Consider the following 26,976-nt stretch of genomic DNA (forward strand, 5'->3'; position numbering starts at 1 on the left):
AGCTGTGTCTACACTCATTCTTCCCCTGCCCAGGAAAACAGCATTGGGTGTAACCCTGCCAGGACAGGAGACCTCTACCCAGTCTGGTTGAGGTGACCTGGGGGCTTGCCTTGGAAGCCCAAGGTGGGGAGGGTCGCGCTTTGGAGACCAGAGCCTAGTCTCCATATGGATCTGCCAGCCAGCTTTCATTTACCAGACCCCCAGCCTGACCCTGGTACCTGGTGTGGTCCAGTTGTCATTGAACGAAGCGGCCCCTGCAGAAGGGCACCATGTTAGGCACGGGATGCCCCCGTGCTCCCAAGGACCTCATGTTCCATGTGGGTGTCAGTGCTGGAGAGGGCCCCTTAGCAGACCCCTGCTGTGCTTGTAGGGCCCCCCCCCCCCCCCACCTCCTTGCTCTCCCAGCCCCCACCAGCTCCATTTTTCCTTCAAGCATTTCTTCTTAAATGTGCTACAGTCACTTCTGACTTCGAGGCCCTGGAAGTCCAGGGAGCTGAACTGGGTGGGATGGGGGGCTCCAGCGGGCACCCAGAGACTCCATAGGAAGTGTTTGGGGGTAATGGGGAGTCCTGGAAAGCACCTGAGGGTCACAGTCAAGTACTTCCCCTCCATCTTTGCTGGCCCCATTTTACAGATGGTGGGGGGCAGTTGGGGATGTGCCTGCAGCCCTTTCCCCCCAGGACTGCAAGGTTCATCGCACAAACATCATTTTGAGGTGGACCCTCGGATCAGGGTGGCTTCTGACTATCAACCGGAAGTCCTACTGGTGCCTTCATCTGCTTCCTCCCCTCACTAGAGTGGAAGCACCATGAGGCCAGCCACTGTGTCTGTCCACTTGTGTCCCAGAACTGGGCACAGGACCAGGCACATCACAAGCCAGGCCTTGGAGACTCAGTTGACTGAAGTGTGAGGGTCTGAATGTGGGCTAGACCCCTATCCCCTGGAAGAGGCCTGAAGGAGCAGCTGGGAACCCCAGAACCATGCTTCATGTGTCCCACCCCCAACACCTGCTGTTCATTCAGGAGGCCCCAGCAGAAATGACCCAGAATTCCTGGCTCTTTGGGACCCGATGGGGCAGGTTCATGTCTTTGGTCCTCCCTGTCTAAACAGTCTGGGTTGGGGTGGGGTGGGCCGACACCCCCAGGGCCAGGCAAAAGGAGCAGCTTTCATGGCGGTGATGGAGTGTGTGTGTCTGGGGCTGTCAGTCCGGGAGGTGCCCTGGAGGTCCTGAGTAAGCACTGCTCTCTGAGCCAGCTGAATCGCCGTTTAGGGGCCACACGTCCAGGTGCCTCAGCCTGCCTCAAGTCGTTTCTGCTCCAGCTACTTTTACAGCCCAGAGAGGGAACTGGAAGGACCAGCTGTGGTCCCCATGGACCCACCTAGGGGATCTCACCTCTGCCACCACAAGGCAAAATCCTTCTCGGGCTCCCAGCCTCCCCGGTCCATCCCAAATCAGAAACCAAAGGGACATTCTGTCTGGCAGGCCCCGGCCCCTCCCCATCCCCCGCCCCAGCCTGGCCCCCTCTCCCTTTCTAATCTTGTTTCAGTGACTTTTCTTCCTGTGCATCTTCAATCAGGCTGGCTGGCTGCTTGCACCCCGCTACATCTATCTGGTGGGCACCCAGGGCAGGCATGCCCCCCCAACCTCTAGCCCTACCCCCTCCTTTTAGAAGTGCTGTACTTTGTACCTCCCAGGAAAAAGTAAGCTCTTTGAGGGCAGGGACCAAGACTGACCCACTCTGGTCATTGAGTCCCCAGCCCTGAAGCTTCCTCCCAGGAGGTCTGCCATCAAGGGATGTCAGATTGGATAGAGGCTACATTGGGTGACCTGGGCAGGAACTTGGAGGTGCTGAGGGAGTCACCAGCGCCCCAGGCAAGAGGGAAAGCTTTAATGTAGATATCTGTGCTGCAGTTAATCACAACTGTGACTCTGGTCATGGTGGCCCACCAGGAAGGAATGCTGCAGGCTGGGAAAGCCACCAGTCCACTTGATGGCCGTCAAGGTGAAAATGGAGTTCACACTCACAACCTCCGAAGGAATCCCTCATAAAGACCTAGAGAGGTTGTCTTCACTTCCAGCCCCCCCAGCAGAGGGAGCCCCAGGCCCCAGTCCCCAGTCCCCACCCAAAGAGGGGAAGCTGGCACCACCACCCACTTACAGTAGCTTGTGAGTTCTTACCCTGCCTTGTGGCTGGAGATGGGGGGGCAGGGGTCAGGGAAGACAGAGGGGCTGGAGGAGTAGTGAAGGCAGTTCTGGAGGCCAAAGGGGGCTAGGGTGGGGGGATAGCAGGATGAGGGGAACCTTATTCATCTTCTAGAACTTAATGGTTGCTGGATAGCCCAGAAGGCTCTTGGGAAAGTCCAGTCTCAGGTGAAGGGAAAGCCAGGTGGCCACGCTGAGCACATCAGAGTTGCTTTGGGGCAGGGGACCTTTGGAGGTCTCCAAATTCAGCTGCATTTATCCTAGAGAATATCGGAATTTAGATGTGGGAGGGACTTTAAAGATCCTCAGATTTTGCTGATGAGGCAACGGGTCCAAAGAGCCTAATCACCAAGCATTTGAATCTAGGCCTCTGGCTCCTAAAGTGAATGGCTGCCCTGGGAGAGGGTAAGTTCCCCATCCGTGGAGGTCTTCAAATATAGGCATGTAGCAATAGGGTCCTTGTCCCCATGGGTGTGGGTGGAGTTGTGTGGTCCATTCTAGCTCAGAGATGCTGGGACTTCCAACTGGAGCCTGCTGCCTCCCCTCATATGGGTAGATCCTAGAAGGCCCCCCGCTTGGCTCATGCCCCCATGGATCTCTGCACGGCCAGAGCCAGCGATCTCCAGGCTCCGTCTCCTGTTGCCATCCAACAGCTGTCAGCAGTCTCTCTTTTGCCTGAAGACCAGGGGCTTGACTTGGCCACTGAGGGGCATCTAGGGCCATCAGACTGGGTCCTGACTGCTATCAATTTGAATCAAACCGGAAGGGTTCCTCCCTGTCTTCCCCAGTGGGACCAGATCAATCCTCCTGCCTCAGCATGCGGTCCAGATATATCCAGCATGTTTTCTTTCAGGTCACTGGCCTGACATTCCTTTCCAGGTTCTGCACCCCCCTCTCTACCGCTCCCCATCCCCAACCCCCACCCCCCACCCTTGGCCTTGAGAGGACTCCCCTCCCCACAGTGACTGGCCATCCACCAGTTTTCAAAGGAAGAAAGCTGGACTGAGAGGAGTTCAGGCTGTGCACAACCGCAGAAAAGAACAGGGTAAATCATTAATCTTTAGAGGAGTGTTTTGCTTCTCAGATGGGCCAAGATGGCACAGGAAGCCTGGGGTTCACAAGGTACTGTGGAGATCTGGCCGCTTGAGAAGCAGACCAAGACCAAATGGCATCTCTGCCCTTTGCGCCAGCCCTGAGCTCGGAGAGATCCAAGAAAGAAGCAAAGGACCCAGTGGCCCGACTCTGGTCATGATGGCCCTCCAGGAAGGGAATGCACCAGGCTTGGAAGGCCACCAGTCTACTTGCCAGTCTACTCAATGGCCAATGTCAAGGTGAAAATGGAGCTCACCATGCACCTCCTGCCACAGATGGGGGGGAGGGAACAGGTATTGATTAAGGGGGCATCTAGGGTTGGAGTATGTGTGTGTGTGTGTGGGGTGATTGTAACTATGGGGAGGGGTGCAACTCTGGGTATGTGATTGTGTGGTGTATGTAAGACTGAGTGTGATGAGTGTGGTTGCTGGTTGTATGTATATGTAGTGAGTATGGTGGCTCTGTGTGTGACTGTTTGAGTGTGGCTGTGTGTGTGTGTGAGATCGTACGACTATGGGTGTGGGTATGTGTGTGATTGTGTGGTGCATGTGACTGACTCTTTTGGTGGTCGTGTGTAAGGGCAGGGCAGGACTGATGGGAGGGTTCCTTGGAGGGCTGTGGGACATGGGTGAGAAGTCCAGGTTCAGAGCTCAGCTCCCCCACAGGATCTGCCATTGGGGGCTTCCCCTCAACCTCCCAGAAGATGCCTCTCACCTGGGTGAGCTCTGATGGCAGGGTGTGTGTGTGTGTGTGTGTGTGTGTGTGTATGTGTTGGGGTGAGGGGGTAGGATTTGAACCCAGGTCCCTGAACCCCAAGCCCTCTGATCTTCCCAGCATTGCATGCTGTGAGCCTTGTGCTCTCTTAGACTCTAGCTGGGCAGAGACTAGGGGTGGGGTCTCCTTTGCATAGAAGAGCTAATGTTTATTACATTTTCTTCTTAAAAGTTAAAATTCTTCTGAAAGAATGAACCAGAAAGACTTCATTTGGAGTTAGAAGACCCGAGTGTGAGTCCTGACTGTGCCTCTTCCTAGCTGTGTGACCTTGGGCATGTTACTTCCTTTGCCTCAGTTTCTTCAGTTGCAAAAAGAGGTGGAGTCTGAAGACCCCCGGACCCTTTGCCTGAGGCTTGTGCGAGGGGAGCTCTGGTCACCTGGCCAGAGGACTCTAGACTTCCTGCAGCTGCACATCTCTCCTAGGAGGCCCCGGCTCCCCCAGACCAGCAGACCCCTGCCCGTGAGGGTACTAGCAAGCCTCAGGGAAGGAGGCCCTCCTTCACACCCCCTCCTTTGCGGAGCACGCAGGGCTTTGCTGCGGGGACTCCTGTGGTCAGAAGGGCCCAGGTCACATCGGCCAGCCAGAGTGCCCCCCAGGAGGCTGCCTTAGTGGAGTGTGGATGGGGAAGGGGCCCAGGACCTGTGGACGAGGGATCGAGTGAAGCCTCAGACTGTCATGGGGGACCGCCTGCTTTTATTAAAAACTGTCTTCATATCAGCTGACTGTGCCCTCTGCTGGGAAAGCCCCTCTCCTCCCCAGGCCTCCATCCCTGCCCCCCCTCCCTCCATCCCTGCCCCTCCCCTAGCCTTCATCCCTGCCCTTCCCCTCTCCATCCCCGCCCCTCCCCCAAGACTGGCCAGGCCAGCACATACATTAATCATCTGCTGTAATGAACGGGGTGTCTCCCTCCCACGCAGGATCCCAAGGATTCGCCCATTGCCCTCTGCTCCCGGCTGAGCCTGGGCCCGTCTGGCTTGCTTTGTTCTATCCCAAGTCCAGCTGTGGTGGCCTGGTCAGTTTTCTGACCAGGGACACATGTGTCTATGTGACCCTGGACTGGTCGCCACATCTGCCTGTGTCACTTTGCTTCTCTGTAAAGTGAGGGGCTTGGACCCCCGGCCTCAGGGGTCCTCCACCCTCACCAGCCCCTGGCATTGCTTAGCAAGCTCTAGAGGCTGCCCCCTAACCTCCCCACAGCCTGCTCCGCTGTCTCCCCAGACCTCCACCTTTCCTAATCCTAGGCGCAACACTGCGAGGGCTCCCGAGACCCCCAAGACTAGCCTTCGAGACCCGAGGGTCACCGCTGTGCCACGAGAAGGCCCTGACCCTGGACTTTGTGAGTCCTGTTGCCCACCGCCGGGCATATCAGTTCTGGGAGAGGTGCCAGATGTGGGGCTGGGCTTTCAGCGGCCCCTCCAGGAGCGGGATCCCTAGACGGCCAGGCAGAAACAGCGTCTGAAAGGAGGGAGCGAGTATGTTTGGCTCTTCTCTGAGGGTTGGGCCCCCCCAACCCCCAGCTCCAGGCAGTCAGGGACAAAGAACAAGGCACAAGGGACAAGGCCAGGCTGTCCTCGGAGGCGGCTCAGGTGTGAGGCATCAGGGCGAGGGACCAGAGAGGAGGGGACCACCCCCCTCAAACCACAGCAGGGGGAGTGGGCAGCAAAGAAAAGCCTGGCCCAGACTGAACCCACCTGGACTTGGTGGCAGAAGACCTGGGTTCAAATTCTGAACTCACTGGCCTTGAGTTAGGGGGCAAGTCCCTTCTCTCTGGAGCCTCAGTTTCCCCATCTGAAAAATGAGGATGATGCCTACCTTCCAGGGCCAGTATGAGGAAAACTAAACCATTGAAGCCCCTGGGTGTGGTCCCTGCTGCTCCACCCACCCCTCCCCCAGGGGCCAGTCCAGGCGCCTCAAGGGCTACTTGCCGGGGTGAGAAGGACAGTGAGTGTTTCCAGCTTGTTCAGGTACAAGGCCTTGGGAGTCACCCAGGCATTGGAAGAAATCTTCTGGGCAAAAGAAAATGGTCTGATTCTGGCCAAACCTGTTCAGGCTGCGGTTACCAGGCTCAAGAAGTCCGGCTCCATCTCCTCCTCTCCTCTCCCCCTCCCCCTCCTCTCCACCCCCTCTGTTTGTTTTTCCTGTGTCCACTGGGCCTGTTTGGCCCGAGCACAAAGAGCCTGTGGCTTCAGCTCTGGCTCTGAGCCCAGAGAAGGGCTGGACAGCTTGGGGGGCAGGGCGATTGTGCGCCTGCGGGGGTGGAGGTGGGGATGGGGATGGGGGGGTTGGATCTGCTTTTCCCTGCCAGAACAGTCAACCCCCAAGAATTTATTAAGCACAGGAGCTGGGCTGGGCTCTAGGGTCTGTCCTGGAGGAGTTTCCAGTTCACCGGGGGAGCTGACAAGTGGACTCAAAGCCTATCCAATGTAATGGGGCAGTGGGTTAGGGAGGAGCCTTGCAGCCGATCTGGGGGTCAGGAGAGGTACCTACCAAGAGGAGGGGGCTCCAGCTGAGTTTAGAAGGCAGGGCTGGGAGAAGAGCCCTGGGAAAAGATAGCCTTGACTCTTTTGACTCTGACTTGGGGCCCAGGAATTCCAGGGGGTCCAGCCCCAACTCCCCAGGCTCCTGCCCATACTCCTGGAAGATGACAAAGGCTGGTCTTGGAGCCTCAGCCTCAGCCTCCAGCCTTGGATCTGCCCAAAGCTGGACAGCAGCCCCAGAGGAGGGTCTACTCAGCTGTCCTGACTAGCTCCACTCCTTCCATGTCCAGAATCCAGCTGTCCGATGATGGACCCTGCGTTGTACCCGCCTCCTGCCGCTGCGGATAAGCCTGCCCAGAGGCCCATTCCTACAGGGTGTCTACAAGCTAGGAGGCTGGGGTTGGGCTGGACGAGTGCAGAAACTGTGGGTCTCCTTTAGGGCAGATGGAACTCTGTGCCCTCTGTTCTCAGAAATCAGAACCCACCAGCCATGAGCCTCTATCCAGAAGAGACTGGGGAGATGCACGGGCAGGTCAGGGATTGTTTTGGGAGCCACCTTTCTAGCCAGCCTCACTCTCTCTGTGGGGGTGCTAGAAAGTCTCAGAGGGGCAGGACCTGGGTGGCCCCTGTGCATTGTGCCAGCTGGGGTGTAACAACCTGGAGCAGGAGCCCCGGCAGCAGGGGCAGGGGAACAGGACCAGGACAGAGGGCACAGCCCAAGGTGAACAGGATGTCCACCCGAAACCACCTCCGCTTCTTACGGAAGGGGACAAAGATATTGAGCTCTCTTCATGCATCCCTGAGTTGAGGAAGGGCTTAACACATCCATGAGTGGTTGGTAGTGGTGTCGTAAGGGATTGGGGGATTTCAAAGACATGGTGGAGACTTGTCTGCCCTGATGCAGCAAGTCAGCAGGACCTGGAGATCTTTTCCCAGAACATTAGTGGTGTAAGAGCTGGACACCGACCAGCAGCCACCGGAGGGTCCTGTGGGCAGCTGAGCCTGTGCCAGCATGGTTGGTCTGTGCGTGGCTCCCAGGGAAGGCAGGACAGATGCTCTGAGGTACCCCTTTCTCTAAGGGAGGCTTTGAGTCTTGCCAGGAGGGAAAGTTGGAGTGGGGCCAGAGCTGGCTGTAGCTCTGCCCTCTTCAGAGGGGGTCCCTGGCCAAATGAGCTATCATTCCCTCACACATCTTGAATCTGAGGCAGTCACTTTACGTTAAAGCTGCGTTCCTGAATGCTGTCCCCTGATGGAGAAAGAGCCTGTGCTCCATCTCCAGGGTCCAGAGGCCAGTTTCATGGTGAACAAACAAATTCATATATCCAAATCAATAGAAAAATAGGCATCAGAGAAAATACAGGTAGGGGATACATGCCAGACACTACGGAGAGAATGAGTCTCCCATCAGGAGAGGAATCCGCTCCACCCAGAGAATGAGACAGACAGAGACTGAGTCTCAGGTCTCAGTCATGGGGAAAGACCTCTGACTTTCCCGAGGAGTCAGCTGGGAAGACCATGCCTGGGACTGGTTCCTTTCCAGGACACCTTCCTATAGGCTTCCTCTACCTTCAGGAATCTGAGGGAGCCTGGAGCTGACTCTCCCTCTCTGCCTCTCCTCTGCTGCTTACCGTAGGAAGGTATGGAGCATTGAGACAAGGAGGGTCCCATGCAGATGGCCCTTTGGGCCAAGGATTCTAGAGTTTACAAAGCACTTTATACTGCTCTAGTGTCACCTCATCCTGGGAGGTGGGTGCTGTTATGATCCCCATATTACAAACCGCTCACCAGGAAGTGTCTGTGACTGAATTTGAATTCGGGTCTTCCTGACTCCAGGTCCAGCACTCTGTCCACTGTGTAGACAGCAGTAGAGGCTGGCTGAACATCGCTGATGTTGGTCAGTGACAAGACCAGGACTAGAACCCAGGCCATAGAATACCAGAAACCTGTAGCTCATAGGAGGAACATCCCCTCTGGCCTCCCTACCTGTATAGAAATGCCTTCTACACTGGCCCTAACAAGCAGGCATGTGGCCTGAATCAGGATACCCTGGGTGACAGAGAACTCACTATCTGATGGGAGTCAGGACTCTGTGCTTCCAGCCTGTGATTAACCTGGAACCCTCTGTCACCCCCAACCCCAGAATAACAGCTCCTCCAAAAGAGAGCTTTAGCGATGGGTGTCACCCAAAACTTCCGTGACTCCCAGAATCATCTGGCAGGGCTGTCCTGAGGGTAGAGAGGGAACCAACCCTGGAGCCAGGCAGACCCAGGTCTAAGTCCTGTCCTTGGACATGATGCGTTACTAGGAAGAGTGTACTCACTGGGTGTTCTCCCCTCAGCCTCTCTGCAATAGTGAAGGCTGGGCTGCTGCCCACCAAGACCAGAGCTGGGGGCCCCACTGAGGGCACTATGCTGTCTCCTCAGATGTCTCCTGGGCAGCAGGAGCTCCCACATCTCTCTAGGGTTGGGGGATGTTCCTGAAAAAGCCAAGTCTTACACTGGATCCTCACACCTTGCTTGGGGCCCTGGTCTCTCAGTCCTTGTGCCTGTCAGGAGACATGCAGGGTGGGCACAGCAGGAGGTGGGGCAGCCTTCCCCCAGAACAAGAGGCTGGTCTGGCCTTTAGGGAGCCAGAGGTGAGGTTCCCAGTGGACTAAGTGGTACTTTCTGGCCCTCACTAAATGGATTTGAAATGTTCCATCCACTTGTATTTCCTGCATTGTCTTGGGCTAGCCAGTCACCCTTGCTGACTTATACTGACCCACAATGAAAATCTGGTTTTAATGGAAACAAATTTGATTCCTGTATTTTTTTTTCTGAAAATGCTCATCAAAGTACTGGAGAAAGGCGGTTGAACAGGGAGCTAGAAAGACCTGAATTTGAATCCTGCCTCAGCTCCATTTGTGTGACCCTGGGCAAGTCATCTCATCAACCTCAGTCTGCTTCCCCAACCAGAAAATAGGGGTGACACCAGCACCTTTCTCACAGGGTTGTCATGATGATCAAACCAAGTGAGGTGGTGTAGACAAAGTGCTTTACGAACCTAGTAGTGCTCCCTACATGTCTATGATTATCACTAAAAAACCATGCTGGGTCTTAGTTTCCCCATCTTCACTCTGCTCTCCTTCCTCACCACCTTACTGACCTAGGGTCCACTCAGACCCTCTCCTCCACCTCTCCAGCCATTTCACTGGTGTCACTTCCATCCTCGCTTTAATTCTGGAACCCTGATCAGACTAATTCTGTCAGAGCTAAGGCAGTCACAAGTCTTGTTCAGTCATTTCAGTTGTGCCTGATTCTTTGTGACCCTATCTGGGGTTTTCTTGGCAGAGATCCTGGAGTGGTTTGCAATTTCCTTCTCCAGCTCATTTGACAGATGAGAAAACTGAGGCAAACAGGGTTGAGTGACTTGCCCAGGGTCACTCAACTAGGAAGTGTCTGAGGCCAGATACGAGCTCAGGTCTTCCTGACTCCAGGCCTGGTACTCTATGCACTGCCCCACCTAGCTGCCCCAAAGGCAGGAATACCTGAGTTAAAATCCAACCTTTACTAGTTGTGTGACCTTGGCCAAGTCACTTAACATCTGTCTACCTCTGCTTCATTTTTCCCAATTGTAAAATGGGGATAAAAATAGGTCCTATGTCTCAGGGTTGTTGTAAGAATCAGACAATATAGCATTTATAAAGTACTTAGTGCAGGGTCTGGCCCCTAGTAGGTGCTCTATAAATGCTCATTATGAACAGGATGTGCCAATCTGCTCCTCAAGGAGTCCTCTCACCATTCCTGTAATGTCCTAGGTCACTACAATGGGAGCTCCCTGTGAATAGAGGCTGCATTTACTTTTGCTTGTGTGGTCCTCCCTCATATTTAACAAATACTTTTCCAGTCCTTTCTTCACTCATTCTTCAAAGATGAGGTTGATTGTCCAAGATCCCAAGGGCCCATTCAGCCCCAAGGCTGTTGTCTAATGACCTACCAGGTGGTGGCCATCACCAGAGAATCTCCTGCCCCTGAAGAAGTTAGGAGAAACAGACGCTCAGGCCAACAAGCAAGACTTGTCATCATGGCCCCAGGTTGTCCTAAGCAGGATGCTTTGTCATCTCTTGCTTCCTGCTGGAAGGTGGCCAGGCAGGCAGGATGCAGACCCAGGCCTTGGGCCAGTATGGCTGTTGCCTTCTAAGAAGACCCCGATTCTGGGGTCCTCCTCTTCCTCACGCGTCCATCACAATGTCTGTGGATTCTCCAGCTCAGGGAACAAGAACTTGCCTTCCACTCGGGGCAGTTCTCTGGAGGCAGCATCACTGGGCTCAGGGGTGGCACCTTAGCCCAGCACCAGGATGCCCCATGACAACTGGAATACAAAACCCAACTACAGCACCAACAATCAGCAGAGGTGGCAGTGTTCAGTACTCAGTGGCCCCATCTGACAGCTAGTCATAACAGCCAGTGTGGACCAGGAAGGGGCCTCTGATGGAGAGAGGGGTAGGTGACAGGAATCTGTCCCCATGCTTTTTTGTCTCAGTGGCCTATAAAAATAGAGATGAGCCCAAGCTGGAAGAAAAAAAGAACCTGCTATGTCATGGTGGAGTCAAGACCCCAGAAGGACTGGGTAGGGCACACAATCTTTGGGCTGAATCTAAGATAATGGAATTCCAGAGGGGAGAGTGGAAAGTCAGCTGCCACATGGAAGCAATGATCAGGGCTCACTGAAAAATGACCCACAGGACCAAGTTTGAGTGGTCAGCTAGTGCCCTGTGAGCTAAGCCAACAAGGTCATGGGGCAGCCTAGAGAGGTGAGGTGGGAGGGAGCCGACTGCCCTTGAGAAAAGCATTTCTTCCACCAGGAATTAGGCATGGGGAGGCCTGGTGGTCCTCAACTTGTGCACAAAGGACAGAAATATGATGGAGGCAGGTCAGTGGACAGGGTCAGGATGCTGGGGAAGGGTCTTGGGAGCCTCAGGAAGGAGTCTGTGAGGAATAGAGCTGGGAGGGTTAGCCAGAGGAGAGCAGGCTCTGGGCTGTAGGGTGGGAGCTGCCAAGGCTGGGACTGGGAGGGGCAGCCTCATCCTGCTCAGCCCCAGGGGGCAAAGCCTGGAGTCTGGGAAGGCAGGGGCACACATCCCATGCCAGAAAGCCCTTCCCAGTATCAAGATGGTCCCTGAATGGAAGGAAGGCCCTGCCTTGGCCCCTCGGAGGGCTTCCCCCAGGTGCCCAGTGCCCTCTCATCAGGGAGCCTCAATGGGGACTCTCAGTCCTTCGAGGTTCTGTGAGTCTGAGATCTGGCAGAGAAAGATCATTCAGTTTGCTTCTGTTGCTCAGACTCTGAAGATGGAAGATTTGTCATTTCCAGCAACATGGCTGATGCTAGACGATCAGCCCTGTGAGTTTGGCCAGAGTCAGAGTTTGGCTTAGTTTCTGTTTGTTAAATGAGAGCAGTGATAGTTTTATCTCCAAGAGCTTCATGAGGGCAGAGGGAAGCCTGAAGGCCATTCAGAATCCTCAGTCTTCCCCTAGAAATGAAACTGGTATGAGACAAAGCTCACTTCTCCAAGGGTTTTTCTCACTGAGACTCTGAAAGTAGTGCAGTGTGTGTCATCCCCATTGTATGGATGAGGAAACTGAGGGGCCAAGAGGTCACAGACTGTCATAGCAGAAAGGGAGCCAGGAGGTCATTCAGTCCAACCCCCTCTTTGCAGATTAGTCTCATGGGACCCTCGCTCCAGAGCCAGAAGGGGTTGTAGAGGCCCAACCGCTTCATTTTACAAATGGGGAAACTGAGACTCAGAGAGTGGTGACAAGATTGGGGCTCTAAGGCTGGGAGGGAGCTCAGAGGTTGCCCACTCCAGCTCCTTAACTCTACAGATGAGGAAAGTGAGTCCCTGAGAGGTTCTGAATCCACACAGCATCCAAACTGTAGCCAAGGTTTGAACCCAGACCTTGGATCTTATTCAGTATTCTCCCCTCTGTCTTAGGATGCTTCTGTCCATGTAGGGGGCGTTCCCTCATCCCCACCCCCCACAACATTTGGGCCAACAGCCCATGAGACAAAAGTACAATCAGGATTCAACTTTGACAGGCTAGGGCACTGGACTTGGATGACATGGATGATGGGTAAATGCAAAGTCCTACACCAGAGCCAAGAAATCAACATCACCATCATACCCATAAGCCTGGGGCCATGTGGCTCTAGAAATGAATGCAAAGGGAGATTCTGGTCAGCAGCTTCCCTTCCCCAGGGTGGTGGTCCCTGGCTCAGACTTTCCTGGGGTTTAACAGGCAAGTCTGGGCACCCTGGCTTAGAAGGCCAGGGATCTCCTGGGGAGTGTCCAGGACCACCAAGGACCTCAAGTCAGTGATGGAGAAAGGTCAATTGGAGGAGGTGGGAAGATGCCTGGGGGCAAGAGCTGACCTGGAGCCCTTGGAAGGCTGTCTAGTGGAGGAGGGGCCGCTCCTGAGAGGAGCTTGTCTTGGCTCCTCTCCTTGGCCTGGGCCCTACCCGCCCAGCCTTGTCTCCCTCTTTTTCTGTTCCCCAGTCTCCCTCCCTGCCTGCTCAGTCCTGTTTATTTCACCAACTGCTCGGGCATTCCTGCTTTCGATGAGTGCCAACTCCCCCCTTTTCTTGCTGCCACCCCCATGGGGCCACCCAGGGTGAGGCCTGTTCTCTAGCTGACCCTTCCCCCTGCCTTGGGGGCCTGGGACCTGCCCCTAGGCTGAGGGTGGTGGTGAAGAGAAGCCAGCAGCCCAGGTTGATGTTCCTGCACCAAGGAGTCACTGGTTCATTGGTGTGATCTGACACCCTGGGACAAGAGGAAACTTTTCCAAGGATTGGGGGAGTTGGGGGGACAGATCATCAGCTCTCTGATTGAGAGATATATGGGGCCTAGATTGCCTCTGCCAGGTTGCCCAGAGAGGAGGAAGCAGGAGGGGAGGTCAGGAGCCAGGGCTCCTTCTAGCAAGGGACTTCTTTCATGGGCTTAGAATTGAAACCGAGTTAGAGAAATGCTCTTGCCCTTGTCTATGGACATTTATGATGGCTGTTCAGAGGCTGGACCTAAAGACCCAGAGACCACCTTAGCCAAGCCCCCATTTTACAGATGAGAAAGTGGAGGTTCAGGGAATGAGTGAATGAATGAATGAGAAAGGCATTACCTGAATGACTGTGCCCGGTGGTGAGCTGGGCACTGGTGACACAAATTCAAAAGCCAGGCTGTCGCCTGACCTCCATAAATTTAGCCTCCAAAGTCGGAGACAGGACTCCCGGGGTGGGGGTGGGGCTAAAACAGTCACAGGGAGGGGGAGGGGAGGAGCCTTTCCAAGGAGCAGAGGTTCGATTGATTGATTATCTTTCACTGAGCCAGACGAGGAAGGCAGGCGGGCTGGGCAGCAGGGGCGAGGCTAACCGGGGAAGTGCCATCTCCCAGGTTTCCTACTGGATGGTTGGATGGGGTAGGAAGCATGGTCAGGGATGGCTGGAGTGAGCTGAGTGGGGCTCTAATTAGTTACTCACCTCTACTCAGGATTGTTGGGGGTGGGGAGCAGTGGCTGGGGGATGGGGGATAGGGAGTGGGGGGGTGGGATGCGGGGGGCGGCTAGACGGTTTGGGTAAGGTCGGGCCAGTCCTTCGCTTTCTTTTCAGTACTTGACAACCACTCCACCAAACGAACATTTTCATATACAAAGTAGCCCAGAAAACAGTTGCGATGGCGCCCCAAACCGTGAAGCTTTGTATAGAGCAAGTCTGTTTTTCTTTTGAAGTCTATCAAAAATCAGCGGTCCCTCTCCGAGCTGTCCTCCTGGTCAGGGCTTCCTCCTGGCTCTCCGTCCTGCTTCCTCCTCCTCCTCCCCCTTTTCCTCCTCCCCTTCCTCCTCTTCCTGCCTCCACCTCCCCCTTATCTTTTCCCCTCCTCCTCCTCCTTCTCCTCTTCCTCCCTCCCCTTTATCTTCTCCCCTTTTCCCTCCTCTCCCCTCCCCCTCCCCCTTCTCCTCCCTCCCCCTCTTCTGGTCATCTGTAAAGGCTCCGGTGACCCGCTTCGCTTTTTCTTCCTGTTCCATCCTAATGACAGGCTTCGGGGAAGCCAAGCCAAGTGCCACATGGACCGCGTCTGCTGACGGCTGTCTCCTTTGGCACCTGGAGCTCAGTCGGGCAGCGCCTCCTGCATGCCCCGCCCTGTGCCGGCCCCGGTACAGGCAGGCTCTGGATGGGTCACGCAGCAGATGACCCACAGGGAAGGCATTAGCTCTGAGGGCTCTGGGGGTGCATCCTGGAAAGAGATCCGAGGCCGAGGGGTGGGACTCGGAGCTGCCTCCGGCCTGTCCTTGTCCGACCAGCTGACCAGCTCCCTGGGTCCCCCTCGATCCAGGGCTTCCCTGGTGCCCGTGACTGGTCCTCCTCCTGGACTTGGGATGAGAACAGAGAGCCTGGAGAAGGGGGCCCCAGAGGGGACTTGACACAGTAGGGGGAGGCTGGGGAGAGGTGTGTTCTCCTTTCCAGGAAGGATGGGCAGATGCTTCAGCTCCCCAGGGTTATCCCCCCCACCCCTCCCACCCCACTCCGCTCCTGCAGGGACTGAGGGTAGGGGCCAGAAGTCCTCCCCAATTGAACCCGATTTAAGAGAGTCATTCTCTTTCTGGGCCCACTCGTGACCCCCTACCACAAACCTAAGGCGGCTGCCCTGAGCCATGAGATGCTGCCTGTCGGACCAGGTGGGCTCAGAAGCCCCTTTAAACTGGTGCCATAGCCTGGCCATCCTCCATCGGGAAAGTGGTTAATCTCAGGGAGGGGCTTGGGTGCCAAGGGGGACTGGGGTGGAAGAAGGCAAGGGGGGAGGCCGAGGGGTGAATGAATGGTCACAATGCCCAGGAGGAAGGACCTCCCCAAGTCCAAGGGCACCTAGCTTTCTTACTCCATGAAGAGCCAGAGAGGTTTTGCTCTTTTTCTAAGGACACACAGCAGACTGGTGCCTAGAACCCAGAACTTGGGAAGGGAGGGTAGGGCTCTTCCCATCCCACCATACTCCTAGCCAGGTGGGATGGGTAGCCCATTATACAAATCAAGAGAATGAGTTCCCGGTGAGGGAGGGCAGCCCAGGTCTGGTGACTCCAGGCAGGCCTGCTGTCTCCTGGGCCTCTCAAGCTGGGCCTTTCCCAAGCAAGAGTTCAGTTTGTCTCCTTTCCGAGTAATTAAAATTTAACTCAACTGCCTGGCTTGAAGGGGCAGCCAGGAGAGACAAACAGGCTGTGCGCATACGGGCAGAGGAGGGCCTGAGCACCTCTGTTTTCCTTGGCACATCTTACCTGCAGTTCTGCAGCTACTAGGGGTTCATCCATCCCCAGAGCTCAGATTCTGCTGACCTTAGCTCTTTGCACCTTGCATCCCCTGGGGAAGGGGAGGTGGTCCGGCTCTCTGGCTATGGGCTTCTGGCCTCCAGAAACGGGCATACAGACCCAACCCAATCCAAGACAGTATTCGAGTGTCCACTGTGTGCCAGGCACTGTGCTGAATACTAACAAGTAAGTTAATAAAGAGACAATCCTGCCCTAAAGGAGCTTACAACTTGTGCCCTGGGCCCTGACCAGGCAGTCCCAAGGCCTTTACAGCTTCTGGGGGAGAACATGCCCAGGGTCCCGGCCTTCAAGACTTACAGAGGATAGAGAGGCATGGATGGAGCTTCCCTTCCCATGTCTGGGGCCGACTGTGGAAGCTGCTCCAGGTGGGAGATCTGCTCTCCCACTGTGGTTGGTTCAGGTGGGCTGCCAGCCAGTCAACTGCTCCCTGGGGAGCTCGGTCCAGGATGTGGGGCGCCCTCCCACGAGGGTGCTGTTGCCTCACAGATGCCCCTGTGCTTGCCTGGTCCCTCTGATGCTGCCCGATGCCATCCTGGCACAGCTCTCTCTGGACTGGAAGAGGACAGTCCTTATGCTGCACCAGGGGTCCCCCTGCTGTACCTTAGCACCGTAGGGGTCCTGGGGGGTCCAGTGCTGTGGCTTTTGTAGGCAATTGGAGGTTCTGGGCAGCTCCAATCTGCCCAGCTCTGGCCAGCAGGCTTTGTGCCCTCCTCACGGTGAGTGTAATTGCTCTTCTCTGGTGCTGCAGTGGAGGGTGGGCTCCCTTTTTCTCCTGACAGGCACACACACACATGCGCACAGACAACGCAGGAGACCACAGTTTGATGGACAGTGCCCAAGGGACCTGGTGAGAGAAGGTCTGGATTTAAATCCTGACTTCTTTCCTTCTATGGGTCTCAGTTTCTTCCGCTGTGAAATGGGTGGTCATTCATGTGTCACCCATCCTGAGCTGCTCCTTGGCCACTGTGTCAACAGCAGAGGTGGCTGTCTGTGGGTGGTGTCCATTGGGGACCTGGCACCCAGGAGGCCATCAACAAATATTTGTCAGAGGCATGAAGGAAAGGCAAATATTCCCAGGTAAATGGCTTTCCTGACAAGTCTTTGCTCTTGGTGCCAAATACACTCCCTGTGACCCATGAACATCAGCCACCAAAGAGGGACTCTGGGAACATGAGGTTGTTGAGGGGTGCAGAGAGCCAGGGAAGCTTTGGATGAGGAAAGTCTGGCTTTGGGACTGAGGCCCCTTGAATCCGATCTCATCTATCTCTCACACACACACACACACACACACACACACACACACCCCTACACATTTACACACACTCATACACACCTCACACACATTTACACACACACACTCACACTCATCACCTCATACACATTTACACTCATACTCACAGACACCTCACACTTTTACACACTCATGCTCCCTTGCTTGCGCTCATATACACATCTCACACACATTTATACACCTCACACTCTGGCACATTTACACACACACTCATATACACACCTCACTGCAGATACCCCCCTCAGTCTGCTTGCTTACCCCTCAAGACCTTTCTCCACTCCTCCTCCCCCTCAAGGGTCCTTGTTCACAGTCAACATGGCCTGGCTGTTGGAAGCCTTTTAAGGTGTTTAAGGTTCTTGGTCCTCATGAGAAACACAGGGACAAAGGACGTCATTTTACAGATGAGAAAGCAGAGATTGAGATGTTGGTTGACTTGCCCAGGGTCATATAGAGTAGCCTTCCTCAGAGGCAGAGGAAAAATCAGCTTTCCTAGGGCAGCCAAGTGGTGAAATGGATAGAGCGCCAGGCCTGGAGTCAGGAAGACCTGAGCTCACATTTGACATAAGACACTTCCTAGCTGGGTGACTCTGGGCAAGTCATTTACCTCTGTATGCCTCAGTTTCCTCATCTGTAAAATAGTCTGGAAAAGGAAATAGCAAACCATTTCAATATCTCTGCCAAGAAGATCCCAAATGGCATCAGGAACAATTGAACTGAACAAGGACAACAACTTCCTGACTCCAAGTCTGGTTCTTTAACCACTGAACCACCTGGCCAGGCTGGTTCTCCTTCACTCCTTTCCACTGGGATTCACATCTCTTCTGCTGCCCTTAAATTGAGACTCTGGTTTTTCGAGGTTCCAGCCCCCACGTTGATTTATTCCTGCCCTCCCCACGTGAGCCTGGACGCCCTCCCTCTCTCCACGTGGTGGGTCTCCCCACTGTAACACAGCAGCCAGATTAGGGGCTCCCACTCAGGACCGTGGCACGGTGGTCGCACTAGCGGTTCCCACTCAGGGTTGTTGGGAGGATCAGGTGAGGGTGTCAGGTGATTAGCACCATGCCGGGAACTCTGGGGTGCTCAGTCCCTGGCGGCTTCCCCCAGGGTTAATGACGCTCTTATGGCGCATAATCTCCAGCCCCATGCCATCAACCATCTCTAGGACATCTCAGACTGGGGGTTCCCCCCTCAGCCCCCAAGCTCACGCTGAGGGAATAGCTTTCCCATCTGGCTATCTCTGCCTTCCCTTCCCCACGCCCCAACAAGTCCTCTTCTCTCTTCGCTCAGCAGCTGCTCCCTTCCTCCCCGCCCCGCCCCCTCACCTGGGTCCCTGGGTTCTGGGGTGGGGTGAAGGGAGAGCACTGCTCCCAGGGTCTCACCTACCCCAGGGCTCCCTCTTGCCTCTGGGATCTCCTCCAGCCCCTTATGCCTCTTCCTCCCATCTGTACTTACTGGAGGTCCTTCCGGCCCCCTCCCCACTGCCAGCACTTTCCCTCAGACGTGACCCATCCATGTACAGTGAATGTATCCTGGAGGTTCCTGGTTCTTTATGCATTGTCTCTGTTCCCCCCCCCCCCCCCCCCCCCAGGACACTAGGCACAGACCGTGGCCCAGTTGGGTGAGTGCTGGATAAATTCGGACGAGTATTTAATCTCCCTGAGGGATTATCAGGAGAAATGGGGCTCTGAGAGTCTCTAGGCTTCCTGAGATCCAGTGTGGGCGGAGCTGCCAGGGACAGAGGGGCTGAAAAACTGTCCCACCTCCCCCCCAACAAGGCTCCGCTGCCGCAGGAGCAGCAGCAGTAGCATCCATGGCCCCAGGAGGGAAACGCACATTCAATCGATAGCTATGGATTTTGTGTGTCTTTTTTTGCAGATGGAAGCATCCATCCTTTGGTAGATAAAGGGTAGGAAGCAAACATCCTAACCCTGAGAGAAAATGACTGCCCCTCCCTTAGACCGATGTCTGGTCAGAGCCTGTTGGCACCCCAAGATCAGCCGAGTCTACAACAAGTACCCATTCTGGGCTCACCTAGAAGTTTCGTGGAAGGAGTTAACCCTGAAACAGAAAGAATTTGATGAAGATGAGAGCACCCTTGGCTTCAGTTCTCCTGGATGTCCAGCAGCTGGGTGGATGGCTGGCTGGGTGCTGCTACCAGGTACTCCGGCTCAGGTGGACCTGCTGCCACAAGGCATCTTTGGCCACAAGAGAGCAGCGGGTCTGACAGGACCTGAGCCCCTTCCTCCCTCAGAGCATAGGGGTCCCAGAGTCCCTGAAGGACCTTTCCTCGGTGCCAAAGGATCACGGCCCATAGAAATGGGGGTTCCCCCGGGGAGCCAGACTGGGAGGTTGCCAAAGGAACTGGCAGGTGTAATTCCAGGGGACAAGGTGACACCAACTTTTCTGAACACCCCACAAATACTGGTCTCTTTCTGGGATTTCTCTGGGTCATTCACAGCAGCATTAGAAAACGAGGACGTTTTAACCACCTTCCGGACATCTAGCCCCTTTAGGAGCCCGGCCTTTGGGAACACAGCAGATGGGAGGGAACTGTTCATTGCTCAACTCGGACTCTCTATTGATTTCCAGTCACCCCGCCAGCGTTTAGAGCTTTCTGGAAAATGCTGATAACGCCCTCCCTTTCTCTCCTGCTCTCCTGCTGCTGAGGCTGGGCCATCTCTCACTTACTGGGGGATGGAAGGGGCAGGGGGCCGTCCCAGGAGCTGTGGAACAGGATCTTATGTCCAGGAGAGGAGCAGAGAGACCCAGGTACTGACTAGCTGTGGGACCCTTGGTAAGTCACCTCACCTCTGTGCACCTCCACTTTCTTCTCTGTAAAATGGTGATCATGGAGGCACTGAGATCATACCTATATATAAGTCCTTAGCATGGTACCTGGCACATAGGGCTTTCCCATCATCCAGAGCCCAGATGGTTTCTTTTTTAGGTCTTGACTGCAGGTCCCCATTGCAGCCTGCCCCTGCCCCTAGGCTGCCCACAATTTGGGGTCTTCTCAGAATCCACACTCCAGGATGCTCAACCAGGCAGAGTCACTCACTTTGGGGCCATTCAGGAAAACCTTTCACAATTTCCCAAATGCCATCTGGTCAGCTCTCATCCTGTCATTTGTGGGCCCTCCTCACCACCCCTCTGCAGCATCTGGTGGCTTCTCAAGGGGCTACCCATCCCATTGTGGGGCTCGGTAATGCCCGTGGCCTAGAGACTGATCCAGATGTTCTTGAGTCATTGATTTGGGAGGGGGGGATGGTGTGAATGTGTGTGTGTAGTGTGTGCAAGTATATGTGTGTTTGTGTGTGTGTGGTAAATATGTGTAGACTTGTGTGAGTATGTGTACATGTGGTATGTGTGTGGTGTGATGTGTGAGTGTGTGTGTAACTGTCTGTGAAACTGTGTGCGTGTATAGTGTGTGTGTGTGTGTGTGTCTGTGTCTGTGTGTGTGTGTGTGTGTGTGTGTGTGTGTGTGCAGGACCTGGGACAGGGTCCCCCCACTACCACGTTCTTGAGAATCAAGGGCGCTCACCAAGGTTGCCAGGTGGCAAAACCTAGATCCCAAGTCCAGGCCTGTGTATCTGATGAAGCACTTGCTAGGGGTGAGACAATTGTGGCCCCACTAAGTGCTGGCATTAGGATCACCCCCAAATAACCGATTGAACTCTGCCCATGTTCCTTTTTGTGGACTGAACAAGAACAGGGCAGAGCTGGGCTGAGCCAACTTGGAACCCACCTGTCTTTCAAGTTTACCTACTCTTGCCCTGCCTCTCTGCCGACCTCGAAGAACAAACAGGGTGCTGTAGAACAGAGGGGACACTGTTGGCCAGAGAGTGGAGTAGCATTACTTCAGCTGGTCAGACTGTGGGCCATGCTCTGCTCCAGAGAAATACCTTTGCCCTGGAAATGAGGAAGAATCTCCTGGGGTTGGCCTTCGGGGGGAAGGGAACTGTCTCCATAGGTGGTCAGGACAGCCTGTGGGTCCCACATGGGACTCTGCACCCTTGCTCACACTCCTGGCAGGTGAGGCTACCAGCTGACCAGGGCCGAGGATTCAGACAGACACTGAGATAGGACCGGGCTCTGTGGAAACCAAGCAGTAACACTATAGGGGCCTACTCCCCTTTCCCTCCCTGGAGACTGAGGTGGTGCAAAGACCACATGGGGATTGTGCCTCCTACTTGTGGGAATGTAAATATGTATGTTAGTGATTTTTTCAAGTAAACATTCCCTTGTAAAGTTCTTATAGGGATAATCAATTTTTATTCATTTTGTTTCTCCTGTGTGAGTGGCTAGCCTGCCCCCTGACCTAGTGCAATCAAAGATTTCCTTGAGAGGGTCCAACTTCATTTGGATTCTGTGCCAGCAGCTCTTCTAATAGTAAAAGGAACCTCGGTGGTCCTTGAATCTAGCCTCAATCTGGAGGATTCCCACTATAAAGTACCTGACAAGTGACCATCCACAAGTGGTCACCTCAGAGCCACATGCGCATAGATTTCCTGAAATGTTCATATTCTCACTAATACTAACGGGTGCAAGTTACAGAGAGGCCAGTTTATGTAAGAGAGCTCCCTGAAAGTGAACTGAATTGGGAAGCTGAAAGGTTGAGAGGCTGAGAGGCTGGGGACTGGGGAGCTGGGACCTGTGGGAGTCTGAGGGTCTGGGGGCTGAGGGGTTGGGAGTCTGGGGAGCTGGGGGGCTGGGAGACAGGGGGGTTGGGAGCTGGGGAGCTGATGACACCTTATCAGAAATATGCTTGGAGGCTCCCTCTGAGCCTGGGTGCTGAGCCTGGAGGTCCCTTCCCTTCCCACTCAGGGATACTTTCATAATCATGTTCTCCCTTCAAGCCAGCAGGCAGTGGATAGAACTGGATCTCAGGGCAGGCTGGGGACCCTGATGGTGATAGTGACCCTCACACCATCAATAGCCCAGGGAGCAGGAAGGTGTGTCTAGACTGTCTAACTGCCCTTCCCTCTGCCCTTGGGCTGCAGAGGTGCTGTGGTCACTTTGCAATGCCTTCTCTTTGACTGTACTCTAACTTTTCCTGGAGCCTGCTCCAGAGCTTAGCACAATGGTTTCCTTCCTTCTTTCCTTCCTTCCTTCCTTCCTTGTTTCCCAAACCTTAGACCCAGTGCACCCTGAAGCCCATAGGTTGGACCATAACAGGTCCCTGCCCAAGCTCTACTTAATGATTGGCTTGTGTGTGTTCATCCTTCATTGCCGAAGAAGACCATGCCATCAGAGAAATAATGACATGACTTGCATTTGACTTTGTTTTGAGTGAGGGAGGGCTGTGCAGGTCACCAGCTGCACTTCTCCTCCAGAGTCATCTGAATCCAGGATGACTGGAGATGACCCAGGATGCACTGGGAGGCCTTGGGCCCTTTAGGCCAAGGTCTTTGCAGGTACTCACTTAGGATGAGGCAACGCCCATTCATTGAATAGGCCTGTTTAAGAAGCAAACCAAAGCATGGCCCTTTAATGAGGCCAAGAAAAAGAAAGATGACAGGCTGAGTGGGAACCAGCAACAGTTACTATTGATAATCTCTCTAAAGCTAGGAGCCCTTAAGCAGGGGCCCATTGGAGACCCAGTTTCAGAGTGCAGTAGGTTTAAGGTTTTAGGACGGGACAGGAAAGGAGCCAGTAAAACCCAAGTCAACTGGGCATCTTTTGGCCATCCAAGTTTACCTTCCTTTGGAGAGGAGAAGGAAGGCGAGGGGGAGGTAGACAAAAGAGGAGGAGTTGTTACCCAGCTAGCTGGCTTATGGTGATTGTCAATAGTAACGGTTTCTCTTTCCCTCCCAGTGTGATTTAGTTTAGTTTAGTTTTGTTTTGTTTTATCTTTTACTCATTAAAAGGGCCATTCCCTGACTACTGCTTAAAAAGGCCTATTCACTCAACAGGCATTACCTCCCTCGAAGTGAGTACCGGAAAAAACCAAGGTCTCCCACTGCATCCTGATGAATATCTGGTCACTGGACCTAGATGGTTCAGGAGGAGAAAGTGAGGCTGGTGACCTGCGCAGCCCTCCCTCACTCAGAACAAAGTCCAGCGCAAGTCATGTCATCATGTCTCTGATGGCATGGTCTTCTTCGGCAACGAAGGACAAACACAACAAGAATTACAACAAGCATGATGACTAGCCCATAGTAGACGCTTAATACATGTTTACTGACTGACTGTTGAGGAAAGGCCCCTGAGGACCCTAGCAGTAGGACCTGGGAAGGACTTTTTCATGGCACTGGAGTCCTCCAGAGCCTACTGTGCTAGCAAAGTGAGGGGAGAAAACTGAGCATCCTCTCGACATCTCTGTGTCCTCCTTTGCAGACTGGAGGCTGACTCATTGTGGTCCCTGAGGACTGTTTGAAGGAGCCACTGCTCTGGGGCCATGGTGCACCATGGCTAGCTCCTTACAGCTCAGATGAGCTTAAGAGGGACCTTTATTGTCCCCAAAGGGCCCAACTCCCCCCCAACTCTGCCTCCTCTGCTCTGCCTCAACTTCTACATGTACCTTGGCACCTCTGCCATCAGTGCCAAATGCATCAAGGACAAGGATGACTTTGCCCTATGGGGAGCTACCTACTTGGCTGTGCCATTCCTAAGGGCTCTGGAGGATATTGTCCTGGGGAGTTCCGGGCTCAGGGCCCCCATCCTGAATCCTAGAGCTGGCAAGGGCATGAAGCCAGTCTCACCTGTCATTCATATGCTGGGTGTGAGTTTCACCCCCATGGAGCCCAGAGGAAAGAATGGGAGTCTCCCTCTTTCCTCCCCAAGGCATTTTCTAGGAGTGTGGCTGAAGGGTCCTGTATTTCACAGGCAGAGGGAAGAACAAACTTGCTGGATCCTGTGTGGATTCACCCCACATTGGACTTCTGGTGAAGGTCAAAGAAAGTGGAAGGAGCCTGAACTCCCTGTATTGGCTCCTAGGGCATCTCTTGTGAGACCTTGGTGTAGCCTCTAGGGAATGGAAGGCAATGGGCAGCAGAGAGTGTCTGGAAGGAAGAAGAGGAGTCAGGGCAGTCACTCCCCTGGAAGGGCTACTACCAGAGACTCAGGAGTCAAAAGAGAGAACTTTTTAAAAACATCAAGGCCACTACTTGGCGCAGCAGCAGCCCTTCTTTCTCCACAGTGGTCAGCTACAACTCCTGACTCCCCAGCAACCATGTCGAAGGGACCTGCAGTTGGCATTGATTTTGGCACCACTTATTCCTGTGTGGGAGTCTTCCAACATGGGAAAGTGGAGATCATTGCTAATGCCCAAGGAAATAGGACCATCCCAAGCTACGTCACCTTCACTGAGACAGAACGTTTAATTGATGATGCTTCAAAGAAGCAAGTTGTAATGAACCCCACCAACACAGTTTTTGGTGCCAAACATCTGATTGGTCTCAGATTTGATGATGCAGGTGTGCAGTCAGACATGAAGCATTGGCCTTTTATGATGGTGAACGATGCAGGTAGGCCTAAGATCCAAATGGAGTACAAAGGGTAGACCCAAAGTTTCTATCCAGAAGAAGTATCTTCCATGGTCTTGACCAAGATGAAAGAAATTACTGAAGCTTACCTTGGGAAGACTATCACAAACTCTGTGGTCACAGTACAGGCCTATTTCAACAATTCCCTGTGCCAAGCCACTAAAGATGCTGGAACCGTCACTGGTCTCAATATGTTCCAAATCATTAAGGAGCCTGCTGCTGGTGCTATTGCTTATGGCTTGGACGAAAAGGTTGGTGCCGAGAGAAATGTGTTGATTTTTGACCTTGGAGGTGGTACTTTTGACGTCTCCATTCTTACCACTGAAGATGGCATCTTTGAGGTCAAGTCCACAGCTGGGGCCACCTCAGTTGGGAGGACTACGGCAACCAAATGGTCAACTGTTTCATTGCTGAGTTCAAGCGAAAGCACAAGGAGGACATCAGTGAGAACAAGAGGGCTGTTCACCATCTTCACATTGCTTGTGAATTCGCAAAGCATGCCCTCTCTTCCAGGACCCAAGCCATTACTGAAATTGACTCCCCCTAGGAAGGTATCAACTTCTATACATCAATCACCCGAGCCTGTTTTGAAGAACCAAATGCTGATCTCTTTGTGGCACACTGGACCCTGTAGAAAAGGCCTGAAGAGATGCCAAGCTAGATAAATCACACATGCTTGGCATTGCCCTGGTGGATGGTTCCACTCAAATCTCCGAAATCCAGAAGCTTCTGCAAGACTTCTTCAAGAGCAAGGAGCTCAACAGGAGTACTAGTCCTGATGAGGCTGTTGTTTATGGTGCAGCTGTCCAGGCTGCCATTTTGTCTGGAGATAAATCTGAGAATGTGCAGGACTTGTTGCTGTTCGATGTCACCCTTCTTTCCCTTGGAACTGAAACTGCTGATGGAGTTATGACTGTTCTGATGAAATGTTATACCACTACCCCCACCAAGCAGACAGACCTTTACCACCTATTCAGACAACCAGCCTATGCGTATTCGGGTTTACGAAGGTGAGAGAGCCGATAAAGGATAACTACCTGCTTGGCAAATTTGAGCTCACAGGAATCCCCCTGGCACCCAGGGGCATTCCTCAGATTGAAGTAACATCTGGCATTGATGCAAATGGCATCCTCAATGTTCCTGCTGTGAATAAGATCACCATCACCAAGGATAACGGATGTCTGAGCAGGGAAGGCATTGAGCGTATGATCCAGGAGGCTGGGGATGAGAAACAGAGAGACAAGGGGTCTGCCAAAAATTCTCTTGAATCTTATGCTTTCAACATAAAGGCTACCATGGAAGATGAAGAACTGCCAGGCAAAATTAGTGATGAAGGCAAACAGAAGATCCTCAACAATGCCATGAAACATTTACTGGCTGAGTAAGAACCAGACTACTGGGAAGGGAGAATCTGAGCACCAACAGAAAGAAATGGAGAACATCTGCAAGCCCATCATGACTAAGCTGTACCAGAGTGCAGGGAGCACGCCACAGGGCATGGCCAGTGGTTCACACCAGGAGGCATAGCTGGTGGGTTTACGCCAGGCGGTGGAGTAGCCCCATCTGGAGGTGCTTCTTCTGGACCCACCATTGAAGAGGTGGACTAAACACACCAGAAGAGCATGCCACAGAGCTTTCCAAAAACTGAAGGACTCAAATTTGTAGCCAGGTTAGTAGCAGTTTAAAAGTAACATTTAAACAATTATGTAAATCTGGGCATTATGAATACTAGAATGTGTGCAGGGGGAGAGAAGTGAACAACATTGCACTTTATCGGTACTGTAAACAGGTGGAAATGTAATTCCTGTTGTGGAGAATAAAATCTATTTAAAATTGACACTATTATAAAAAAAAGAAAAGCATCAGGGCCCCTGCCCTGAGGCCCCCAAGCATTCGCCCCTCAACTGAGGGCCCTGTGCCTGGGGCTATACCATCTCTCTTCATGCCAGGCCTGGGAAAGAACAGTGGAGGAGTGACCCTTAATAAGCCAGTAAGAGCAGGAGCTGACAGTGAGGGTTTTTAAATCATGGGGCACCAAAAGCGAACCTCAGATGTCGGGTCCAGGCTCAGCCATTTCCCATGATTCATTAGTTCCTGGGCTGGTGATTCTGGAGCTATTTTCAGCAGCCCTCAAAGGCAGGGTGTGTGTGTCCTGAAAGCCTGTGCAAGAGGGGAAAGGGGGCATGGCACCTCAGAATCCACTGAATGCCCAGGCTCTCATTTGATAAGAGAGGAAACTGAGTCTCTGGAGAGTCAGGGAGTCCCCCGGAGTCACATAGGGGGTGTCACAGGCAGTATTTGAACCCAGGT

At 53.7% G+C, this 26,976-nt stretch overlaps 1 long non-coding RNA gene and 1 pseudogene across 1 annotated transcript; both read left to right on the forward strand.

Moving 5' to 3' along the window:
• Window positions 1-554: 554 nt before the first annotated feature.
• On the forward strand, window positions 555-4,787 carry LOC140517670 (uncharacterized). Its single transcript, XR_011971717.1, has 2 exons — window positions 555-3,588; window positions 4,241-4,787. It is a non-coding gene; the product is annotated as an uncharacterized lncRNA (long non-coding RNA).
• A 12,611-nt stretch (window positions 4,788-17,398) lies between these two features.
• On the forward strand, window positions 17,399-26,525 carry LOC140517666 (heat shock cognate 71 kDa protein pseudogene; annotated as a pseudogene).
• The last annotated feature ends 451 nt before the right edge of the window (window positions 26,526-26,976 follow it).

Source organism: Notamacropus eugenii, chromosome 1, assembly GCF_028372415.1.
Source record: "Notamacropus eugenii isolate mMacEug1 chromosome 1, mMacEug1.pri_v2, whole genome shotgun sequence".
Lineage (NCBI taxonomy): Eukaryota > Metazoa > Chordata > Mammalia > Diprotodontia > Macropodidae > Notamacropus > Notamacropus eugenii.